This window comes from Heterocephalus glaber, unplaced genomic scaffold, assembly GCF_053883595.1.
Source record: "Heterocephalus glaber isolate CG9 unplaced genomic scaffold, H.glaber_assembly_v1.0 deba00001097, whole genome shotgun sequence".
Classification (NCBI taxonomy): domain Eukaryota; kingdom Metazoa; phylum Chordata; class Mammalia; order Rodentia; family Bathyergidae; genus Heterocephalus; species Heterocephalus glaber.
Window position 1 is genome coordinate 3,260,189 of NW_028258191.1, and position 26,584 is coordinate 3,286,772.

At 36.6% G+C, this 26,584-nt stretch overlaps 1 pseudogene across 1 annotated transcript in view; it reads right to left on the minus strand.

Moving 5' to 3' along the window:
• The window catches only part of LOC110346758 (heterogeneous nuclear ribonucleoprotein H2-like), a 55,596-nt pseudogene continuing 29,012 nt past the window's right edge, over positions 1-26,584 (minus strand). Inside the window, exon 4 of the transcript XR_015450831.1 lies at positions 1-26,584. This exon is cut by the window's right edge and continues 3,344 nt beyond it. The product of XR_015450831.1 is annotated as a heterogeneous nuclear ribonucleoprotein H2-like (transcript).

A 26,584-nucleotide genomic window follows, 5' to 3' on the forward strand; every position in this document is an offset into this window, starting at 1 on the left:
TATTTTTTTTTTTTTTTTTTGGTACTGGGGATCAAACTAAAAGTGAGCATCTGTGATAAATAGATACTTCTGAGATTAAGAAGTACAAAAGCCAAATAAATATATAAAAAAATGTTCAACATCATTGATCATTTGAGAGATGCAAATTAAAACAATACTGAGATACCATCTCAGTCCAGAAAGAATGGCTGCTATCAAGAATTCAACCAACAACAAATGCTGGCGGGGATGTGAGGAAAAAGGAACCCTGCTCCACTGTTGGTGGGAGTGCAGACTGGTGCAACCACTGTGGAAGTCAGTGTGGAGATTCCTCAGAAAACTAGGATTACAAGTTCCTCAGCTATTAATCTTCTGAGTACCTTCCCAAAAGAATTAAAAGCATTACACCACAGTAATATATGTGGACTCATGTTTATAGCGACACAGTTTATAATAGGTAGATCTTGTATAATGTGAAATAGGAAGAAAAGGTGGGAAAGGGAAGGGGAAGTGGGAGGGGTAGAGGAAAGGAAAGAAGGGAATGGAATTAATATGAGAAAAAGAAAAAATGGAAACAAAGTCTTTGTAGATAGGGAGAGGTGGAGGGGTTGAAGGAGGGCAGGGGAAGGGGGAAAAATAAGAACCAAGATATATTATGTAAAGGTGCAAATTCCCAATGATGAATGTCATTGTATACCTTGAATGTACCAATAAAAGTAATAAAAAAATAAAAAATTAAAATTAAGAATTTTAAAAATAGCTAGATCTTAGAAACAATCCAAGTGCCCATCAACTGATGAATGGATAAGGATGTGGTTTTTCTATACAGTGTAGTACTACTCAGCCATAAAGAAAGATAAACTTGAGACATTTATAGTTAAATGTATGTACCTTGAAGCTATGCTCGCAAGTGAAATAAATCAGACACACATGTAAATATGGTATTACCTCTCTGGTAAGAAACTGAAGATGTAAATGTATAATAGACAATGTGAAATAAGACAAAATTGTTCAAAAGGAAGGAGGAACTAGAAAGGGGGGGAGGGAGAAAGGAAGGAAGGAAAAAGAAAAAAATGAGAAAAGAAGGAAAAATGGAAATGAAGCTTTTGTAAAGAAGGAAGGGGAAGAGGGATTGAAAGAGAGGAAGGGAATGGGAAATAAAAGGAATCAAGATACATCATGTAAAGGTACAAATTCCCTATGATAAATGTGATCATTATGTAAATCTAAATTGTACCAATAAAATTAAAAATGAAAAAAATTGTCAAAAATTAAAAAATATAAATCTTTGGATAGCATAATTTAAAAGAGTGAATTATATGATATATGGATTATAGGAAGAAAAGGTTCAAAAAGCAAGGGGAAGTGGAAGGGGTAGGGAAAAGGAAAGAAGGGAATGGAATTAACATGAGAAAATGAAAAAATGGAAACAAAGTCTTTGTAAATAGAGAGGGATGCAGGGGTTGAAGGGAGGGCAGGGGAATGGGGAAAAAATAAGAATCAAGATATATTATGTAAAGGTGCAAATTTCCAATGATGAATGTCATCATATTGTATACCTAAATGTATCAATAAAATTAATTTTATAAGAAAAGTAAAACAATTTCAGATTAAAATGTGCACACTCAGTTACAAATTCTTTTCTTTGTTAGTTACAAGATAAAAATGGTAGTGTAGTGGTGAAATTTAAGCTGCAAGATGTATTTATTATAGGAAATTGGATTTATCACTTACAATATTTTCACTAGCCTTGTGTTAAATTAATTCAGTGTTAAAGGTACTGGGGAGATTCTATTGTTAATTATTGCACTAGCTTTCTCTTGGCAAATTCAAAATATAAAATGAGTTTAATCCAAGGATTCAAACACAGTTCAAATCTCCAGTCCTCCAACCCTCAAGGAGCGCGTTTTCTAGTGAAGTTAGAGATATATGTAATTAGCAGAATAAAAAAGAAAAAGGAGAACTGTTCTATAGAATGGTAGTGGTATTAACAAAGCAGTTGCATGGGCCAGGGATTTAGCTCAGTGGTTTCACCGCCTGCTGCGCAAGCTCTAGGACCCGAGTTGGATCCCCAGTACCAAAAAAAACAACAAAGGAGTTGCCCCAGGCTCCCTCTTGAAGATGGGTTAGGCTTCAGAGAAAAGAGGGTGAGCTAAGAGGGAGGATGGTCAGTGTTTGAGGTAAGGTAATGAGAACTGTTACCACATGGGCAAAACGAGAACAGGACCTGAGTTGGATCCCCGGTACCAAAAAACAAAAAAACAAAGAATAGAGTGTGGACCCTCAAGAGAGAGGTGCAGTGTGGCCTTGAAGTGGGTGTATTTAAGTGGTTCTGGAATAGAAATCTATGGAAAGCAGGTGCTCAATTTACAGGTGAAAGTTGTTTTCTACAGGTGAAAAGCCCATGTTACACATTAGAGAGGACATTAGAGGTGAGAAGTTTCTTTTTACAATGAAAAATATGAGTCCAGGCTTATTGTGCCTTAATGCCCTGGGGAACTTTTTTAAAAGTTTCCTGAAAAGGAAAAAAGACTGAGTAACTTTTAGGTCCTGAAGCTTCAGTTTCTCTTAAAAGTACAACTTTACAATTAGAATTTGTTTTGTTTCCTTTTTACCTATCTTTAGTTCTTCTAGCCCACCTTATAGTCATCAAGAGAATCTCCAGAGAGTTAAAAATCACATGAGGTAGTGAATTCATTTTCAGTTTCAGTAAGAATCTTTGATGTCTTAAAACAAATTTTGTAATTTTAGGATGAAATAGGTTTAAACTTAGGTATACTGTTGGATAAAGATGTCATTCATTAAGACAAGGATATAGATAGTAAGTGGACTTGAATAAGAAAGAAACTAATTCAGCTGAGAATACTGATGTTGAAATGCCTGTGGTTTACTTAATATTCTGTCTCTTTTTAACCTTACCACTATCCTCATCAGGGTTGCTAAGGATAGATGATAAAACCATCTCCCTTTCTTAATGGACCTTTTCTTTTTTTATCATAATCTTGAGAAGCAACTTTTTACTTTAAAAAGAAAAAGTCAAGCAAAATGACTTTCCCAAAACCTTGTTAACTCTTGAGGCACCTCTCTGTGATTTCCTTTCAAAACCAAACTTCCTAGGACAATAAGATCTCCTTGGGACAAGAATTGGTGTAGTAATTCCTTATAGTCCCTAATAACTTTGAAAAGTGTGAGAAGCTGAAGAGAAATAACAGAGTCCAGAAAATCTAGTCAGGGCCCAGAAGAAAGGTCTTATATCCTGCAGAGTCCCAGGGAAATTTAATATTTTTGTACAAAAAGGGAAATTTTCATGTCTTTCATAAGATAAATCAATGAACTGAAAAGAAGATAAATTCTTGTAATATTAAATAGAAAACATAGAACAACAAATCTCAGGCACTTTTAAAAGACTGCTATTGTATAATTTGGTTAAACTTGTTACAATAGCCTAGTACAAAGAATACAGACCAAGTTGGTAAATTTGGTTCAGCAATAGTTGGCCATAATGTACAGACTTAAAATGATAAAGTTAAATTCTTGGCTTTTTAATAATATGATTTCAGGATAAATTTGCCACTACCCTAAGTAATTATATGACACATTTCAAAAGTTTCTGGAAGCAGTAAAAATGGTACATCTATTAACAGCTATGTGGCTAAAAATATCCATCATACTCATTCAAGGTAAAGAGAAGCAAAGCCATGGACTGCACAGAAAAAAGGAGCAGGCAGATGCAGCTAAGCAACAAGATTTGGACCTTTCCTTGGATCAGACTGAATGTGCTACCCCGGAGTCAGATAATTCAGTTGTCATGCTCAGCATTTAGAGACGTGAGGTCTTACAGATCTAAGTCCTCATGGTTTTTTACCCTTGTTTCTTGAAACATAATTCCTTGTTTATTCATTGCTCAATAATCATTTGTTGAAATGAAATTTATTACTCTTAATTTGCTTCTATGCCAGAATTAGTAAAATCTACTTTTAAAACTTGTGGAAGTATAAATGAGAATGTCCTCTGAAACTCGAATGCTGCATAAATACAAGACTCTCCACCATGAGCTAGAATATGATAGCGTAACACCCCTACTGTATGTCCCACCAGCCAGCCTACCTGTCAGTTCACCAAGCTTCATTAAGAGACTAACAGATGGGCAACGCATAAAAGCTGACATTTGGAAGATTTTGGTTTTGCCCTTGGACTCTCTGTCCTCAGTCCCAGAGTGTGGCCCTTAAATCCATCTCCCCAGGAGACTACAGGAAATGCTTGTGTGGTCAAACTGGTTCCACCATTGGTCCGATTCCAACCAAAGCTCATTAGTTTTACTTTTCCCTTTGAATGTGTGGGTTACAGTTTTATTTGTTACATAATAGAAGGCACTAGCAGCTTGTGTTTTTCTTATGCCTTGGCATTGAATCAGCAATGGATCCATTACATTTCCTTTATTAAGATTAAGTGGTGGTTTTGCTGTATGTCCTTAGACTTGGTTGTCATTTTAAACATTCACTGACTACACCAATTATAATAACATACTAGCCATTCTATACCTCTCATCAAGATAAATTTAAAATGAACAAGTAATCTAGCTGCTACTTTAAAAATTTAGCCCTGCCCTGTTAATAAAGTATGCTCTGGACTCGTGTGACTATTGAACAGATGAAATATGACTTGTCTAAACTGAGATGTGCTATAAGTATAAAATACACACCAGACAGATTTCAAAGGCTAAGTATGAAAAAAGAATATGTCTCACTAATTTCTAAAATAGATTGCATGTTGAGATAATATTTGTTACACTGAGTAAAATAAAGTGTATTCTTAAGATTACCAGAATGCCAATATTTTATTTAATTTTTAGTGAAGTGTCTGGAAAATATAAAATTCCATTATGTGGCTGGCATTCTGCTGAACGATTTTGATCTAGGTGCTGAGAGCCTTTGTAGAAATTTTCATTCTTTATGACTGGTTAGTCTAATTAATTTTAATTCAGTCTTTCTATGGACTTAAGTGTGGTTTTTAAAAAATTTTAAGTGTGTTTAATGTCCTACTTCTGGACTTGCCAAGAATATATAAGGTAAATTAAGTGAAATTAATTAATGATCATTAATCATATTTAAATAACATTGACTTTGACCCTCTAAGTACTCTGGAGCCCTTTAGACACCTGCACTAAGGACTTGGTGCCATGCCAAGTGATATCCAGTGATGAACCATAAATACTCTACTACTGTTTTTACCTAGGGGTGCTTCCTTGGCTCTGAGTCCTACTGAGCGTAAAAAACAGCAAGTGACACATAAAAATAAACTCCTTGTTGTATGGGTTGGCCAAATGTCACAGCATTTCTTCCAAAGCAACATTATAAAATGGAATATAATAAATTAGAAAAGCAGATTTCTAGTATTTGTGATTTAGTTTCACATTCACCTTCCGTTATGTATGTAATGTATGTATGTTTAAAAAATAGGTGACCCCTACTTTTGTGGCCAACAAAGAAAAGAAAATTAAAGAAACTAAAAGAAAGAATGAGAAGAAAAAATCTAGTTTAAAAAAATTTTTTTAAATCACCAACCACCCCTCCACACCTCTGGTTTCAACCACTGAATTGAAAAGTAAAAATCATGACAAAATACCATAAACATGAGGAAAGAGTAATGTCCTTCTGATCCAGAATACACTATATTGCCTTTATTAAATATCACCTAATCCAAAGGAAATACAAGCCTAAGGTGACTCCACTTTTGCAAAGGAAATAGAGGTCTGCAAAAACAGACTGATAGAAAGAGAGCTGATAAACACTCAAAAGAGTATAGTGATATTAAGAAAATTGTTTTGAATGATGTTCCCACCCTTCACCAAGGAAGTGTACTTTATAGGTGTGATAGGATACACATTCCAGCAAAAGAGACAATTATTTTTGTCCAAGACAAGTTTCTAGGAAGAAGAAATGTATTAAATCACTCAGTGGGTTTAATAATGCAAAGACAGTATACTCTGAATAATTCAAAGATTGCCACATTATAAAAACAATGCCCAAAGAAAGAAATGAAGAGACAACTTAAAACTGCTCAAAATTTATATACAGAGCATTTAGTATTATTCTACTTTGTTCATCTTTGAGCTTCTCACTTTTCAGATAGACAAACCAAAGCATTGAATTTAGTTGACTTGGCTAAAATCATAAACTGCCTATGAAAGGACTAAAATTATAAGTAAATGAATTTCCAATTCCCATTTTACTGATTTCTCAGGAAACTCTCCATATATCTTAACTGTAAAACTTGCTATTCTGAGGGCCAAATGAATATCTTCTAAGAGGTGTGACATGAAAGAAATATTCTTAATAAAAGACTTCACTAGATAGATGGTCCTTGAATGAATTTCAACTTTTTATAAAATGAGTATAATATACTTTTTTAGTCAAAATTAATTTTGGCTATACATAGTATTCTAAAGGTTTTTTTCACTACATTATAGACATTTTCCTCTTCAGTACTTCATTGCTTTTTAATTCACATAGTTTGCCTCTCTATGAATGTCATGTAGTTTCTCAACCACTAACCTATCAATGACTATTTAGATGTATACACTTTTAGTACATGTGCTGCCTAAGTGAACACATAGGGTATATATAATTTTTTACTATTGCAAACAATGCTACAGTACTCTTCTTTCTTTGGCTTATATTTTGCAACATATTTAAGGGTTTTAGAAGGATAAATTCCTAGAGTAACAAATTCTGAGTCAAAGATTACATTCCTTAGTGCTTTGTGAAGATATTGTAAAAATTAACCTTCCAATCACTTGGGCCAATTTATAGTCCCACTGGAAATAAATGAAAGGGTCTATTTTTTCATACCATCACCAACTCTGAGTGTTATCAACTGTTTTAATCATGCTGACAGGAGAGGAAGAACATATGTCTAGATTTTTACTGCATTTGAGTTTTTTTTTTCTTTTGACAAATTAACGTTGAGAACCTTTTTCCCCCTTAAGTTTATCTTCCATTTTCCATACACTCATTTAATTGATCCTCACTAATGCCATCTGTTAAAAGAAGATCATAATGATAAAACGTCTCCACCTTGAGGCTTAAAAGATACGTTTAAAGCATCCATTTTATTTTAAGGATTGCTAAGTATAATTCAGTGCTGAGTTAACTGAATGTTATTTTTTTCCTTACACCTTTGGTTTAGCTTTTCACCAGACAAAGCAGTATTCAGTCTTATTCCATATAAAGTACTTGGAAAAGGGAACATTTTATTTAGTCTCTATACAGCAAAGATTCAAAACTGTCAATATCATCCAATTCAAAATTTCAAATTACTACACGATTTTCTCTTCAACTAATTTCTGTCTTTCATGAACACAGACCTAAACCAAGAGAGATTCTTTCATAAGTTTATACTTAAGAGGGAAACAAAAATAAGTGTTCTGAAATTGCCATGGAAATTGACATTCCTATTGTGCATCTTAAGAACAATGTGTGAGTTTTACGAAACACTACATAGATATAAAATGCATTAAATTAAAAATCATTCCCCTCTAAAATAAAACTTTTCTGATATCAATTCTATGAATATTTTTGGAAAAAAGAAAAAGATTTCCCTACAATATGAACATGGTTGAGGACAAAGATATTTTCTTTAAAGAGACTAGATATTTCATTCTTGGAAATGAATGTTAAGATAAATAAATGTAATGCAGATTTATGACAATGGACATGACAGGAAATTGAGCTACAAAGAGAAAATAATTTTCAAATTGTAAGAAACTAGAATGCTTACAGAATACCACTGAATGCTAAAGATCTGAAGATAGCTTTACAAGATGCCTAGTTCAACCACATATCTAGCTAATTCTTAAATCTTCCCCATGGTAGATTGGCCAAATGTTCATTCACCCAATGCTTAAATACTTACAATGATAGAGAATGCAGTACTTACTGGAAACGTTGATGGCTGGTTTGCTCTTTTTGGTATATTCTGCTAAAATCCGTTTTTATTTTTTTAACTTACGATTTACTGGTCCTACTTTCACATTGGCGTTAACATGATAATTCTTAGTTGTATTATTTCTACATCCATTCCTAACCTTTATTATTTTCTATCATACAGCCAGAAAAAATTTAAATCCTTGCTTTCTAGTCTCCATTTTACCTAGGGCTTGTTGGGATAATCCAGCTCTGGCCTAATGAGACATTTAAAAAGTCCACATTGTTCTCCTCCAACCCCTCTTTCTGCCCTGAACATAAAGTTGATAAAGCTACTTGGACCCAGAAAGCAAAGTTCATGGGAATGACAGACCTGCATTCTCTTTTTTGAACCCCATAACACTGGCATCACCCACCTTCAGACTTCTTGTTATATAGAAAAAGTTAGCCCCATCAGTCCTGAGGGATTTTAACTCAGGTTTTCAGATGTGCGCAGTTGAAGACAACCATATTTAATTAACACATGTACTATGTGGTCACACTGAAAAGTGAAATACTTATTCTACTTGATAATTCCTCATATCTTAATGAAGAAAAATATTTTAGTCAACTGGTACATCTAGCCAGATTGGAACTCTCTGACCTGCAAATGTCAACATTCTAAAATATATCTATAATATTATAATTTAAAATATTATATATCTGCAATATTACAGTTTAAAAACTATCAGGTATACTTAACTCAAAGTAAGAGAATACAGTAAACAGAAATTAGTGACACTTGAATTCTGATGGAAGACAATTGTAAAAAATTTATTCATTGTTTCTGGTCAATTCTATCTCTTTCCTATCTTCTCTTTCTTCCTATCTTTCCTCAATCCAAGCTCAAATTAAATTAAGATTTCTAAACTCTAGAGGAGCCTGATAGAACAATCCAATTTTTTCCTGTTTTTCTTTAAATCTATCACAATGTCACTTGTCTACAAATTACTTGTATCCATAATTTAATATCAAAAGAAGCATTAAATTTTATCATCCCTAGGTTCATCAAATTTGGTGCTCAAGTTGCAGTGTGATTTATAAATAAGGGTCTGCTATAATCTTTTTAGACTACAGGCAAAATGTTTCATAAAATTAAACTTTTAAAACTTGGACTTATTTTTCTCTTTTCTTGATGCATAATACCAGTGATACTATAATAAAATGATTGTAAGTTGTATCTTCTAGTAATTATAATCACATCAGAATGAATCTCAATTTATCTCATAATGTATACCCAACTCAGTTTTTTCAAAGAAAAGCTGTATTGTGCAATTGTAGAATCATGATTTGATCAATTGCATTTCTGAATTAGGAGGATTGATTATATATCACCTTGCCTCCATCCCAGGCTCCTAGGGCAGAGAAGCTCAGCCGGGCCCAGCACCCAGAAGGAAGCTCCCTGTCTCCATCCCAGGCTCCTAGGGCAGAGAAGCTTAGCCAGTCCCAGCACCCGGAAGGAAGCTGCCCTGCCTCCATGCCAGGCTCCTAGGACAAAGACCTCAGCCAGTCCCAGCACCCAGAAGGAAGCTGCCCCACCTCCATCCCAGGTTCCTAGGGCAGAGAAGGTGAGCCGGTCCCAGCACCCTGAAGGAAGCTCTCCACCTCCATCCCAGGCTCATAGAGCAGAGAAGCTCAGCTGGTCCCAGCACCCGGAAGGAAGCTGCCTGGCTCCATCCCAGGCTCCTAGGGCAGAGAAGCTCAGCCAGTCCCAACACCTGGAAGGAAGCTTTCCCACTGTCATCCCAGGCTCCTAGAGCAGAGAAGCTGAGCCGGTGCTAGAACCTGGAAGCAAGCTCCCCCACTGCCATCCCAAGCTCCTAGGGCAGAGAAGGTGAGCTGTGTGGGCCCCAGAAGCACCCACACACACACCGTGGAAATGAGAAAACACATAAACAAGCCTCAAAAACAGACTTCCAGATCACCTACAGCAACCCCAAGGGGAAACGAGATGGAACAATCTGATACTCAACCACCTGGACTCTCTGAACTGCCAACAAAAGAGGATCTGGGAAAAATGAAATCAGAAATAATTGCTCAGATAACAGCAAAGATTTTGCTCATGGTGCAAGATATGATTAATAAATCCAGAGAGGACACAGATAAAAAAAACAGAGGATCTGAGGAACATGATGGAATCCCAACATAGGAAACAATGGAATCCATAAAACAGACACAAACAGATTTCCAAGAGATGAAAAATTCCATCGAAAGTCTGCACAACAGAATGAACCAATGTGAGGACAGAATTTCACATATAGAAGATAAGATTGCAATTAGTGAGGAGGAAAAGAAAAATTGCTTTAAAATTGTAAGGGAACACAAGAAATCAATCCAGAAGCTGCTAGATGATGCAAAGAAGAATAACATAAGACTGATTGGAGTCAATGAAGAAAGAGGAGAGAGTGCAGATGACATAAAAAAACTGTTCACAGATGTGATGGCAGAAAATTTGCCAAGGAGGGGAAAAGAACTTGCCATACAGATAAGTGAGGCATATAGGTCTCCAGCTAACCTTAATCAAAAAAAATCCACACATAGGCATATAATAGTTAGGATTCCAGAAATCCAACAGAAGAATAAAATTCTACAAGCAGTGAGAGAAAAGAAACAAATCACATACAAAGGAAAGCCCATCAGAATCACAGCAGACTTCTCAATGCAAACCCTCAAGGCAAGAAGAGCTTGGAGTAATGTATTCCAAGCCTTAAAGGAAAACAGCCTCCAACCCAGATTGATGTACCCTGCAAAACTATCTTTGAAAATTGATGGAGAAATAAGATACTTTCATGATAAAGACCACCTCAGGAACTTCATGAATACCAAACCGGCACTCCAAAAAATTTTAGACAATATCCTAGGAAAAGACAATGAGGATCACAACCCCAGGAAGCCCAGCAGAATGAATCCACTGGGTGTGACAAATTAAATGCAAAGGGGGAGGATCCAACAAAAAGAAAAAGTCATGATAAGGCTTTTAAAACTTTTAACTTCATCTCCCTAATGAGTGTGTAATTCAATCTTATTACTGTACTGATTAGTATTTTTCTGATTCTAGAGTTGCACACCATTCCTTGTGCTATACTGGCTATTTATCATCTTCTTATGTCTACATTTTAATTGGGTTGTCTATTAATGAGCTGTAAGAGTTCTTTATATATTCTGATCATAAGTTATATGCATTGGACATATGGTCTGTTTAAGGACTACTTTTCATTTTGATGATGTCATTTAAAGTTCTAAATTTTGATGGAATCTCATTTATCAATTGTTTTCTTTTATACATCATGTTTTTTGTATCCTAGGTAGTTCTTGCCCACCCTAAATTCATAAATATTTTCCCTTATAATTTCTTCTTAAAGTTTCATACTTTTAGGCTTTCTTATTTAGGTTCATAAATCCCTTCAAGTTATTTTCATGTGTGGAAAAAAAGGGTTGAGGTTAACTTTTTAGATACAGATACCAGGTGTTCTAGTGCCATTTGCTGAAAACACTATCTCTTCCTTGGCTCTTGAATTGAGTTTATAGTCTATAAAATGCTAATGTTAAATAATCTTTCAAAACTCAGTGGACCATATATGTGTGGTTCTATTTCTAGATTCTCTGTTTTATTCAAATGATCTACATGTCTTTCCTTACACCAACACTGCCTTGATTACTGTAGCTTTAGAAGAAGTCTTAAAATTACCTACTAAACATCTTCCAACACTGTTTTTGTTTTTGTTTTTGTTTTTAACTTTTCTAGGTCCTTTGTACTCCTACATAACTTTTAAATTTCAATATCCAATTCTTCATTTATAGCAAGTATACACAGACCTGGATTTTTATATATACCTTGTGTTTTCTAATCCTGCTAAATTCAAGTATAAGTTCTAGGGGCGCCTAGAGATTTGTTAGTATTTTCTTTGTAGATGATCATTTCATCTACATATAAAGATTCTGCTTCTGCCATGCCAATCCTATCCTAGTTGTGTCATTTTATTGCCAGACTATTTTGGTGGGGAGTAGGTTTCAAAGTTTAATGGACAGATAAAGAGTAAGCATATCTGCCCTTGTTCCCCACCTTAAGGAGAAAACATTGTATCTTCTCCATTCATATAAGGTGTACTCACTGGAAGTATGGAGTATATGTCTTTAATCTGTTGAGAAGTTTCTGTTCTACTTCTAGTCTCTTGATAGCTTTTACCATGAAGAGCTGTAGAATTTACTCCAATACTTTTTCTCCAACTACTGACAGGATCATATGGCTTTTTCCTTTCCTCTGTTAAAATGATGACTTTTGGGGGTGGATCTTTCAATGCTGAATCAACACTGCCATCCCTATAACAAAAACACTTTCTACATACTGCCAGATCTGACTTCTAATAGTTTGTTTTGTTAAACAAATTTCTATGTTCATACTTTTTTCTTCTATTATCTTTATCCTGTTTTAGGATTAGCACAATGTTGAGCTCCTAAAATGAGGGGAGAAGTGTTCCTTCTTTTTTCTGCTTTAACTATTTGATATAATTTATCAGTTAAAATGTTTATGAGCCTGCTGTTGTCATATAGGTAGGTTTTCAAGCTAGGAATATACTTTCTTTAATAGGTGCTATTCAAATTTTGTATTTCCTCCAGAGTTAGTTTCATTAATTTGTCTTCTAAGTTACTTCTTGGAAGTTGTCAAATTTATTTCAAAAAAGATTTTTGTAATATGCTTTCTATATCCTTTTAAATTCTGTAAAATCTGTGGTAATGTCTCCTAGATCTTAATATTGTAATTTAAAAAATGTATAACTGATACTGTGTAACAGGAAGAAAAGGTCTAAAAGAGCAGGGGAATTGGGAGGCATAGGGGAAGAGGAAAAAGGGAAAGGAAAAAATATGAGAAGAGAAAAAAATGGAAACAAGGTCTTTGCAAATAGGGAAGGGTGGAGGGGGTGAAGGGAGGGCAAGGGAAGGGGAAAAAAAATAAGAACCAAGAGACTCATGTCAAGGTACAAGATCCCAATGATGAATGCAACTGTATTTTATACCTAAAATGTACCAATAAAATTAATGGGAAAAAAAGAGAGATTATATATCACCCATTTATTTCAAAGAAAACTTTAAAAGAAGATAATAAACTATTTTAAAAATACGGAATTTGGCAAGAATAAAATATGAGTTTGAATTTAAACTTTGCCCACTATATGCTGAGTAGGACAAATAATCACGTTCATACTGATCATCAGTAAAAATGGAATAATTATGCCTACCTCATAGGTTTATCATGGAGATAAATTTAAGTAATATTATGTGTATATATAATCTCATTATCACTAGCATATGTGTCCAATAAATGATTAGCTTTTATAATTCCTAAAAAGATATTATTGCTCTTTGCTGCTTCCAACTTGGCTTCTCTGAATTCCTTCTTTTGATTTTGGTAGACCAAGAATCTCGATTTCTAGTATTTTGTTTCAAAAATCATTGACTCTACCATGAGTAGAAATTCTAGCTATATTTATATAATTTTCTTTTTTATTTCTGACCTGTGGCCAATCCTTTAGAAGAAATAGAATCTAAATGATTTAGCAAGAAGTTTTTTTGTTTTGTTTTATTTTTCTTTTGGTTTTGGGGGGGGTTTTTTGGTGCCGGGGATTGAACTCCAGTCCTTGCGTTTGTGGGGCAGGTGGTGGAACCACTGAGCTAAATTCCTGACCCTGGCAAGAAGAATTTTAAAAGGTAGAAAAGATAAGGGAGTAAAGGTGGAGTCCCCTAATATTAGAGGTGTGTTAGTTTGTGTTCTGACACATAGAGTGCAAATAACTTTGGGGGTGGGAGGCAGGTAGAGAAGTAAGGAAGAAATACAAGGAAGGGTAGTTTGTCAAATCAGCTATCATTATACACAACTTGAGCTTTATCTGAACAAAGAAACTAAAAGCCAGTGCAAAATATGCACCTTTAATCTAGTACATCTAAGGGGCAGAGCAGGGGAGCTGCCCTGGAATATTTAATTCTAACTCCTGAGATGGTATTTGAGGGCAACTCCCACGGTTTGTGAATTTCCTCTCAGTTCTAGCCTTCTGATCATAGAACATGGCCACAGTTGTTTTCTGAGGTAGTAGAAGGTAAGGGGAGCAGACACTGAGATGCCAATACTGAAAGACAGAAGTCAGTTAGAGCCCCCTAAATGAACAAAAGGATAGGAAGAAGAGGACACTAATGGCATGGGCTTCAGGGCACCAAAGACTAAATTAAAACAGAAAGACAGGAGCTGAAAACCAACCATTGCTTGTAACAGGATAAATCTGAGGATAGAAATATTACATGAGAAGAATGCACAGGGGAAGCAGAAGCCTGTAATCTACTGAATAGTAATACTGGCATCCCAAAAGAAACCTGAGCTTTGGGCTAGGAAAGTATAGTACATACCTCAGCCAAACAAATCTCAAGCCAACAAATCTGGCTTGGAACATCAGAGCCAGAAATTTATGGTGCTCCTCCTAAATTAGAAATTTAGATCCTCCTCCTAAGGTCCCTAGGCACACCCTAGGCCTACCTGTTCATCTAACTGACCATTATAGAACATGTGGTACTGCTCAAGGCACACCTGTGTATTCCATTCCAGCCAGTTTGAGGCGCTGTGGAAAGAGACCATGTTAGAGCTCCTTCTTGGACCTGATCTTTCCTCTCTGAAGAAAATTCAGACATCTGCAGACTTCAGAGGTCTTTGGGTACTTGAAACTTAGCTCACTAGCAAGGTATTCTCCTGAACTGCTGCATGGAATCTGTTGGGTGCTGACTTTCTGTGCAGTGAAGATTCAGAAAGAAGCCTGGGGAAGAAGGCTGTGATCTGAAGCAGAGTTTAAGCTGAAGTCACTCTAAAACCATGAGAATCTCCAGCCCTAAAACCCTGATCTTTGCTGACTTCTTCAACAAATGTTTAGGAAGCACCTACTTTTCCCTCATGTACATTTCAGGCAGACTTGCAAAGACAAGCAAGCTATGCACTGAAATCTTCTCTTACATGGTCTGTCAGTTAGTCCATCTGTGACACTTAATGTCCAATGTCTGAATACCAATCTGTCTCCACCTCATTCTTAGCCAGCTCATCCCAGGGGGAACCTTAGTTAAATCCTCTCAGCCTGGTACTAACATGTACCTCTGGCAGTAAATGTTACTGGAGACCTTCTCAGTTATGAGCAATATCATCATTAGAGGGTTTTTGGAACATTTGCAAAGAGATATACAACAATTTTTGTTGGGCTTCTTTGAAGTACAATGTTACACCTAGAAAATTATTAGAATTTAGGATTTTTCCATATTGAAGAACTTGCTTTATAGCATACAACAGTTCACCAAGAATTTCTTTCTTTGATTTTTTTCATTATTTAAAGAGTTCTATAGATTTAACATATTAGAATAAAGGTCTCCCTGGAGCAGGTAGTTCTTATTTTTTTAAAAAAATGGCTGTTGATAAATGTTGGAGTTATCCTTACTTTTTTTGCTGTTTTTTGTTTTGTTTTGTTTTGTTTTAGTATCAGGAATCAAACTCAGAATCTTCTACTTGCCAGGTAGGCATGGGGCCACTGAGCTAAATCCCCAGCCTTTATCCTTACATGTTAATGTTAAAAAAGAAACATGTTTAAAGGGTTATTTTAAATTAACTTGAGGACATTATGAAAGGAAAACTCAATTAGATAATCTATTTCTAGATCTTTGTCTAACATATACTGTTTCCACTTTGTAGAGTGCAATTTATTTTAGAGAACTATGAATGAACATCCTCAGAAATATAACCAAATATTTAGGGGTTTCATTACCTTTGAAATAAGATGATCAAGCTGAGAATGATTCTATATATTCAACTCTAACCTACACTCAGGAAAAATGCTGGTTGAATACTTCTAAAGCATGCACACAAAAATAATTTACAGGTATTTCCCAATAAGAACACATGGAAGCAAGATAAGAAGGAAGAAGGAAATGAAAAATAAGATGCTAGATTCTGACTTCATTATGCCAAGGAGAGGAGTGACAGCTTAAGAAGGAAAATGATGGTTCGTTTTTGGGGCCTATGTGATTCTAATTGCTTTCTGGGATTATTCCTGTTAGTTCTTTTTATAAAATTCAATGTAGTTAGAATACAGCCAGATATTGTTTGTTGGCTTTTAATACCTTTAGGAAGGCCTTACTTTGTACTTTGCCATATATTTCATCTTGCCTTGCTATTCATGATGCTAGTCAAATTTATATTTTGTTTATTCAGCCTGGCCGCTGAAGGCATATGACTTAGAACATCTGTCCTTTATTTTTCCCATCCAGTCAAACTATACTACTTCCTATCCCAGAACACTATTCACGCTACAAGTCCATTCTCAAACAGCTTCCTTCATTTCCTCTCTGAATATCTAAACCCCATTTCTCTATTAAATGTATTCCTATGTTTCAAGAAGGGGTGTGTGAACTTATCACATTTATTATTTATAAGCAGTGGTGTTCTGGCAAATCTTTAATAGCTGGTTCTCCTTGGATGAGAAGGAGATTTATGATCTGTAATTTTTGATGATTTCTGTGTATAAATTCTCTTATCATAGCCAGTTTCAAAACTGAGTTGGGAAGATGCCCACAATCTGCTCTTAATAGTTTGTAAGTGTTGGATCCAGGACATAACTGTGTTATATAAAAAATAGTGCATAACTCTGTAGCACTGTCTCAAGGTGACGTACTTTTAAGAGAGATGAGATACTGTGTTGAAGCAGTTCTGAGCAGAAGTTGAGAGCTGAATTCTAGATCTAGGTCTACCACTACACAACCAAGCCACACTACAACCACTTAAGCACTCTGGATTTTCTCATGTAGAAAGACTAAGCACACAATAAATAACATCCTAATGCTCCCGGGTCTATCATCCTATGTAGCTCTCCAAATGATCAAGTCTTTCCTGAACTCACCTGAAACTCCCTTGAGAGTAGACTCTGCCATAACACATTATATCTTCAGCACATGAAACATGGTGCTTTGTACTTAACAGGTCCTTCATAAAGAACTGCTGAATAAATGACTCACCTGGATAACTGGATGTAGACTGGGTACGCAGTAGGTTAGTAAAATAGAATAGAATGCAAGATTGTATTAAAGTAAGGGAAATGAGGACTGGGATTTAGATCAGTAGTTCCACCGCCTGTCTCGCAAGCGCAAGGTCCTGAGTTCAATCCCAGGCACACACACAAAAAAAAAGTAAGGAAAAAGAGTCAAGTGATGCATTTGAAGAATAATTTTTTCTATGAATACAGGTTTGTTTGTTTGTTTGGTTTTGGTACCAGAGATCAAACTGAGGACTTCGCATTTGCCAGGCAGGCGCTGTGCAGCTCAACTAAATCCCTGGCCCTGAATACAGGTATTTTCTAGACTGGTAATGGACTAACTGGGAAGTGCCATATCTAATTGCACATGATTTTTATTCCTTCCCTCCTGTTTAGGAGCCACCCTAAACTGGTGCCAAGCTGTCCTCATTTCCACATCTTTTTTCCACTTTCGAGATCAACCTAGATTGTGCTTTCAGCATTTCTTTGCTATTTGATTTACCCCTGTCATATGTTGTTATCAGATGCAGAGAAAAGAGTATGCCTTTTTAAACCAATTTCTTCCTTTCTTTCCATTTATCTCCTAATACGACATGTGAATAAAATACCTTAAGGGTAGCTGATTAGGGCACTATTATTAATACCCATACAGTAAAGATCAAGAAGACTTTATACACTGAAGTAAAATTGGACATTCAACAAAATAAGAAATGAAATTCTTTCTACTTCAGCTTTAGTCAAAGCTTCGAAAGCCTAGATACTCTGTAACAGTAAGGCAAGAAGATCCCTGTGCAGAATTGCTGAGATGGTTGAACAGCTTCAGACAGCATTAATTCTCTCTTAGAATAAGAACTCTTGATCTGGAGGAAGGGGAAAGAAAGAATTCTGCTGATAGGGTTACTGGGGGTATGGCTTCCTGCAAGGGTGAATAATTTCCACTTGAGAAAGGACACTTAGAGCATTTGATAAGTGTCTCCTAGAGTTCCAGGTAATTTAGAAGAAGTATAAGATACTGTGGCTAGATTGGCCTGAAAGAAAAATGCAGAGAAGAAAGCAACAATCAGGTTTTCTGTGGACCAGAAGTGTGCCCCACAAGAAGTAAAGGACTTAGAGATATTTAGAAAGGACTGTGTGGAAGGATAAAGTTCCCAAAAGCAATACCAAAAGCAAACAGTTTGTGAAAGAAAAAATCAATTATTATAGAGTCACAGTCGTAATTGAGGGTTCAAGGAGAGGAATCACCCCAAAACACCATCATGATAAAATCAGCTTTGAACATTTATTAGACCCAAATCACATCAATGGGATCTATGCTGACTCCTTAACTATCCTCTGTCACCCAACTCCATTGCTGGAAGGGCCAACAACTGCAGGTAGTGAATGGAAGAGGAGTAGAGGAAATACAGGAGATGCCGCCTCCTACACATACTCACCATGAACTTCCATATACATATGTGCACACTCATATGCATGTACTCATTCACAGACACACACACATACGTGCACACTCATGTACATGTACTCATACACACACACACATACACACACACACACACACACACACACACACACACACACACACTGGGCTTCCAATATTTGGTTAGGCCTTGCCTAGGTTATGGGAGAAATTTTAAAGAAGACAATAGATTTCTATTGTCATATTGAACTGAACCCTCAAGGCTTTAAAGTGACTGGAAGAGAGTAAATAATAACTTTAAAAGCTCAGAAATCTCAAAATTTTATCCAAGAGTCAGAAGGGAAACTATTCAACATAATAGGCTAAAGAGACAGTGAGAACAGTTGTTTTAGGCATTTTTTTCCTAACGGTACCAGCTTTTTACCCTAATCGTTGCAGACTTAACAGAAAAAGACTGGACTCCAACCCCTAAAGTCCTTGAATGTTTTCAAAGCCACTTTAAACACCTGAAAGCATTGATTTATGTGTTAATTCACCTTCCTCTCACTAAACTATAAGGACCTGCCTTTGAAAAAAAGGAAAAAAAAAACCTCTTCAATTGTTTAATTCTTCTATTTTGCCTAATTTGTAGCACTATATTATGTGTTCTCTATTGCTTTCTGTTGAAAATATGCAGTGAATTTTACTTCCCTTAGATTTTTTAAGTGGGCTAGAACTAGGATCTGAAAGACTACTTATAACATACCTTATAAAGGAAAATGTGTGCACCTTCCAAAATCAATGGTTAGAACTTAACCCATTTGGAGACAAACCTCGCTGCAATCTGTGCATTCTCCAGTGATGACTGTGAGAGTAAAATAAAACCTCTTTTTCCAAATGATACTCTCTGCATAAAATGTGTTATACTGATTTCCCAAAGGATGTAGATGCTTTTCCTCAGCAGGTCTGGTCTCCAGGATAAGAGAAACTCATTATTCCATCTGTATTAATTTGTCATGGTGTATATGGTCATGTACTCAGCAGAGAAACAGTACAAGCAGACTTCCAGGCTAACTGTCTCTTGGGAGCCTAAGACACCATAAGTTGACAGAATGGATAGAGATATATTCTAAGAAATATGAACCTGCCCATTATTTTTCTAGGAAGAGCAGCCAAAACCAATAGCCAAAAACTGACCCAACACTGTCAGGCTGGCAGGCATTCCTTACAACACTTCATGCCAATTATTTCTTTTCACATGACAAGCAGGCATTAATTTTCAACCCCTGACCTATTTCACATACCTGGATTTCAGACCAAAAGAAACATTAGCTACCCTAAAATGATATGACAGCCTGCAAATAATGAGGAACCCTTTTAGGCTTCCAGTAATCTAGTTTGGTTCAAGTCTACAAAACTTTTAGAGGGTAGAAAGGTGAGGTAGGGGAGAAAGAGGATAAATGTCCCCCCTTCCTTGAGGGAGCTTATTTATTGCAGTGTCCACTACATCATAGAAGTGGAGAAAGATGGACATAATAAACTAATAATAAACTGCTTGTTTCCATGGTGTCTCAAGGCCCCAACAGACCATGTCCTTGGCTGCTTCCCATCTTTCAACCCCATACTAATCATTCAAATAAAACTTTTAAACAAAGATCTTATGCCTACCTGAAATATTCCAAAGTTGTGGGATTGGAAGTGGAGAGCACATCTAGACTGAAACCTTAAAATAAAGCATGGCAGTTTGCAAATGAGCTGTCATTGCCAATGGCACTCTAGTGCTGAGCAGGGATTTGAATGTGGTGGTGCATCTTCACTAAAAGTTTCCCCAAGAGCCCTGAAAAAGAAAAAGTAATACCCAAAAGTACTCAGCATCTTCCAGGGGTAGATTTTTTAGGGGAAGAATCTCACCCAGTGAAGACTCACAATGTGCTAGACTGAAAAATGTAATGAAGATAACATTCCCACCCCTCTAGGGCAAAGCCCAAAGAAAGAACCACGTCACAAAATAGTCTCTGATTTTAGCCATGTTCTAGTTGAATATCAAAGCCCAAAAGGAGATTCATTTACATTTCTAAGACAATACAGTAAGTTGAGAAATATGGATTTTTAATGAAATATTTTTGCCTAACTATAGCCAGAATCTATAAATAGTAAGTCAATACTAACTCCATCGTTTCAAATGTCAGGTATTGTTTCTAGGCATAATAGCAGAAGCATGAGGAAAAGTGTCAGGTGGTATGCTGCATTGTTATTCAAAGCAAGACCCTCAGCATGTTTCTATACTTTATTTATTCACTGCATTCAATTATTTATTCATTTACAAACACACATTAACTACTACATGTAATGTAGTATGTAAGCTTCTGGAGCCAAAACTATAAAAAGATTTTAAAAAATTAAATAGACTCCTGTTTTTATGGACAGGCCAGGAGAGCACAATTGTACTTCAAACAAGAGACAAGGTTTAATTCAGCCAAAGTCCAGGGATGACTCCCTAATATACCTGGGCAAGGTGGCCAAGCTTTGTAGAAAGTAAGAATTATAATTTTGGTTCTGCCCTGTACCACTCACCTAATGTGTGACCTCAAACAAGTCGTGAACACAGTACTTTTCTACCTCTCAATTGGAAGAGAGTGGCACCTGTTTTAACTTACTGTATATGGAGCTCTCAAAGAAGATAAGAAAGCCTTATAAAAGCACTGCATAAAATTTCTTATGGCAAATATTAGATAACACCTGTAACAAAAATACTTAAAACTTGTCATTCTATTTGTTACCCAAATTAAGCCTAACCAAAAAAAATTCTGCTGTCAAGTGATGAGAGCCAAAAGAGAGAAGGAACAACAGAAAGAGGGCCTTTCTGAGGCCCCTTGATGAAAATTAAAGCCCCCCAGAAAAGTGAAGAAAATCTCTGCAATAAAGGCACACCAGACCACCTTAGTTGGGGTAGCAGTGGTAAGGACCAGAGTACCATGGCTGCAAGCAGATCCCAGCCAGGGCTCTGGCCCAACCCCAGAGGCTGGAGCACATTGGACCAAGCCAAGGACCTGCCTGGAATAGAGCTCCACAGGCACACAAGCAACAGCTAGAGGTTTGCCCCAATACCATCAGTAAGTGCATGACACTCTAGCCAGAAGCTTGCTCACACAACAGGAACTGGGGTGCACAGCCCACAGCCAAAGACCCTCCCAGACAACAGCTACATAGGGGGCCTAGCCATTGGCACACCTGGATATCATCCCAAGTGTGCACAGGCCCCAGACAGAAGCCCACCCAGACAACAGGTCAGCTCATGGATGCAAAAGGCCACCTTTCTGAACCCAGGAATTAGTGTACTGGTAAGCAGCAGAGAAAAGGCAGCTCTGTGGCTTGCTGAGAATTGAAGACCACTGGGTAAGCAAACAGTTGCCTCAACAATGGCACAGCAGGCTGCATCTGTTGAAATGAGAAGACATGTAAACAAGTCTCAAAACCAGATTTCCAGATCACCTAAGGCAACCTCAAAGGGAAATGAGATGGAACAATCTGATACTCAACCACCTGGACTCTCTGAACTGGCAACAAAAGAGGATCTGGAAAAAATGAAATTAGAAATAATTTCTCAGATAACAGCAGAGATTGTGCCCATAGTGCAAGACAGGATTAATAAATCTAGAGAGGACACAGATAATAAAATAGAGGAGCTGAGGAACATGATGGAATCCCAACATATGAAACAAATGGAATCCATAAAACAGATGCAAACAGATTTCCAGAAGATTAAAAACTCCATTGAAAGTACGCAGCAGAATGAGGCAATGTGAGGACAGAATTTCAGATATAGAAGATAAGATTGCAATTAGTGACCAGGAAGAGAAAAATTTCTTTAAAACACTAAGGGACCATTAGAAATCAATCCAGCAGCTGCTAGACGATGCAAAGAAGAACAACATAAGACTGATTGGAGTCAATGAAGAAACAGGAGAGTGCAGATGACATAAAAAAGAGCTGTTCACAGAAGCGATGGCAGAAAACTTTCTAAGCAAGGGAAAAGAGCTTGACATACAGATAAGTGAGGCATATAGGACTCCAAATACCCTTGATCAAAAAAAAAAAAAATCTACACACAGGCATATAATTGTTAAGACTCCGGAAACCCAACAGAAGAACAAAATTTTACAAGCAGCTAGAGAAAAGAAACAAATCACATACAAAGGAAAGCCCATCAGAATCACAGCAAACTTCTCAACACAAACCCTCAAGACAAGAAGAGCTTGGAGTAATGTATTCCAAGCCCTAAAGGAAAACAGCCTCCAACCCAGATTGATGTACCCTGCAAAACTATCTTTCAAAATTGATGGACAAATAAGATACTTTCATGACAAAGAGCACCTAAGGAACTTCATGAATACCAACTAGCACTCCAAAAACTTTTATACAATATCCTAGGAAAAGACAAGGAGGATCACAACCCCAGGAAGTCTAGCAGAATGAATCCATCAGGCATGACAAGAAATTAAATGCAAAAGGGGAGAATCCAACAAAAAGAAAAAGTCATGGCAAGGTTAAGTCAATATGTATCAGTTATAACCATCAATGTTACCTTGATTTCTACTTTACAGTAGCCATGAATCACAAGCCTGTAATGCAAAACTATTTTATTAATTTATTAATTAATATGTATTAATTTTTGTTAATTTTTATTTTCTTACAAAAGGAGAGAAAAAGGAGGAAAGAAAGAAAGGAGGAAAGGACAAGAAAAAAGAAAAGAGGGAGAGAAAGAAAGCGAGGGCAGGCAAGTTAGCTGACCAAGAGCAATCAGAATCAATTATATTTTCCATTTACCAATCATACAGGATATACTAGGCATCCCTCCCATTCTATCCAACTTCCATAATGCACAGCTTTTATTTCTATAGTAGCTGTTTAATGCTCTTTCTCTACCTAAAGTGAGGTTTGACTGATAGTCACTGGAGTTTTCCTGCAGAACTTGGTCATATCCACTCATACCGCTCTGACCACCATAACCACCTCCATAATCACCACTCAGCTGCTGGCTAGCAGGACCCCCATATAACTAGACTGGTTAGATAGGCCCATCCGTCCCATCATTTGGCTACCATAAGCACTACCACTTCCCCCTGCTGGAGAATTCAAAAAGAGTTCTACATAGCTATGATCATAACCTCCTCCACTTGTTCCTGTAGTAGAATTCAAGAAGAGTTCCACATATCTGTGCTGCATATTAGCTTTATCTTTTGCCATAGCTGCCACTGCATCTTCATGAGTAGCAAATTCAACATCTGCCTCACTGGTAACCCTGCCATCAGGTCCAATTTCAACATGTACTCTCATGGGGCTAAAAGGCAAGAAAAAATTATAAATATCATTCTCAGTAGCTCTGTAAGGTAACCCCCTCATGTGTACACAGTGCCCCTGGTGCTCTGGAAACTAGACCCACCATCTCCATATCTATGATCAGACATTCCTGAGAAACAGTAATTGAGGTCTCTTCCAAACCTATCAGACCCAAAGCCATAGCCATCATTATAGCCACCATAGTCATCACAGTCTCCATACCCTCCACCATATGCAGCCCGCTTCATCCTTTCAAACCCAGCTCCTCTGCCAATGCTATTATATCCTCGGCCAGCTCCAGGCCTATCATAAGGACCTGGCTGCTGCATAGCCATGAGCTCTCAAGGGGGATCATAGTGGGTTCGGACTTCAGCTCTGCTACTCTTGAATATTTCAACGTGCCTGTGCCCTATTCTTTCCTTGTGTTTCTTTAAGGCTTTTTCAGCTATCTCCTGTGAAGCAAACTGCACAAAGGCTTCCCCCGTGCTCCGCCCCTGAAAGTCCACTGGCAGTCTCATCCCATTTGGCACAATTTCCAGCCCTGAAAAGAATTAAACAATCTCTTCCTTGCTACAGCCAAATGGGAGTCCTCTAAGCCGGATGAAGCCACCATTGGCAGTATTAGGACTATTTGGACCTGTGTGCTTCAACACCCAATCCATTTCAACACTGTTGGACTTGAATACTTCAACTTATCTTTGACCCATGGTTTCTCTGTTCTTCTTCAAAGCCAATTTCACTTCATCTTCTGATTCAAGTTCAACAAATGCTTCACCACTTGGTCTGCATTCTCTGGTGTAGATGAATACCTGATGTGCCATTCTGGATTTTGCAATCAGAGAAGCATATCACTTCATCAGCTGAGTAGGACCAGGGTAGGCCCCTGACCTTCACCATGAACCCTTCCCTGCCTTCTGTGCTTAGCATCATGGTGACTGTTGGGATCTTGAGGGCAAGCTTGGCTCAATGGAATCTTAATGTGGCTCTAAAGATACCAGGTAATTTTCCTCCTTCTTCCCGCAAACGGCTATAGTGAGATGGTAGATGAAGACCAGAACTACTTCTGCCCACATAAGCGATTGATCACGTGAACACCCAAGGTATTTGGGTTTTGTTTTTGTTTGTTTTTTTGGTACCAGGGACCAAACTCAGGTCCTTGTGCTTGCAGGGCAGGCAGCAGAACCACTGAGCTAAATCCCCAGCCCCGCTTCTTAAAGTTTTATAGTTTTAGTCTTTCATATTTACATTCATAGATCCTTTCAAGTAATTTTTATGTATGGAAATAAAGGGTTGAGATTAATTTTTTACATACAGATACCAGGTGTTCAAGTACCATTTGTTGAAAACATTATCTTTTCCTCTGCTCTTGAGTTGTTTATGTTCTATAAAATGTTAATGTTAAATAATCTTTCAAAACTCAGTGGACCATATATGTGTGGTGATATTTCTAGATTCTCTGCTTTATTCCATTGATCTGTATGTCTTTCCTTTTGCCAACACTGCCTTGATTACTATAGTTTAGAAAAAGTCTTAAAATTAGGTAAAAAATGTCTTCCAACACTGTTATTTTTTTTCTTTTTACTTTTCCAGGTCCTTTCTACTCCTATATAACTTTTAAATTTCAATATCCAATTCTTCATTTATAGCAAGTATACATAGATCTGAATTTTTATATATACCTTGTGTTTTCTAATCCTGCTAAATTCAAATACAAGTTCTAGTGGCTCCTAGGGATTTGTTAGTATTTTCCTTGTAGATGATCATTTCATCTACATATAAAGATTTTACTTCTGCCTTGCCAATCCTATGCTATTTGTTTATTTTTATTGCCAGACTATTTTGGTTTGGGCCTATGTTTCCAAGATTAATTGTCAGATGAAGAATAGGCATATATGCTCTTGTTCCCCACTTCCATTCATATAAGGCATTTTTGGTGAAGTATGGAGTACATGTCTTTGATCTGTTGAGAAGGTTCTGTTCTACTTCTAGTCTCCTGATAGCTTTTACCATGAACAGCTGTGGAATTTAGTTCAATGCTTTTTCTGCAACTACTGATAGGATCTTATGGCTTTTTGCTTTCCTTTGTTAAAACGATGACTTATGGGGGTGGATCTTCCAATGCTGAACCAAGACTGCCATCCCTATAATAAGACATACTGCCAGATCTGACTTCTAACAGTTTGTTTTGTTAAACAAATTTTTATTTATGTTCATGCTTTTCTCTTCCATTATCTTTATCCAGTTTTAGTGTTAGCACAAGGTTGATTTCCTAAAATGAGGGGAGACATGTTCCTTCTTTTTTCTGGTTTAAATGTTTGATGTAATTCATCAATTAAAATGTATATGAGCCTGTTTTTGTCATATAGCTAGGTTTTCAAGCTAGGAATATACTTTCTTTAATAGGTGCTATTCAAATTTTATATTTCTTCCAGAGTCAGTTTCATTAATTTGTCTTCCATGGTACTTCATAGAAGTTGTAAAATCTGTGGTAATGTCCTCTAAATCTTAATACTGTAATTTTTTTAAAAATGTATATTTGATATTGTATAATAGGAAGAAAAGGTCTAAAGGAGTAGGGGAAGTGGGAGGGGTAGGGGAAAGGAAAGAAGAGAAAAGAAGAAAAATATGAGAAAAGGAAAAAAATGGAAACAAAGTCTTTGTAAATAGGGAAGGGTGGAGGGGGTGAAGGGAGAACAGGGGAATGAGGAAAAAACAAGAACCAAGATGCATCATGTAAAGGTACAAGATCCCAATGATGAATGTAACTATATTTTATATCTAAAATGTACCAATAAACTTAATGGGAAAAAAAGAGAGTAAAGTAGGTAGTGATTATAACTAAATATTTACACAGT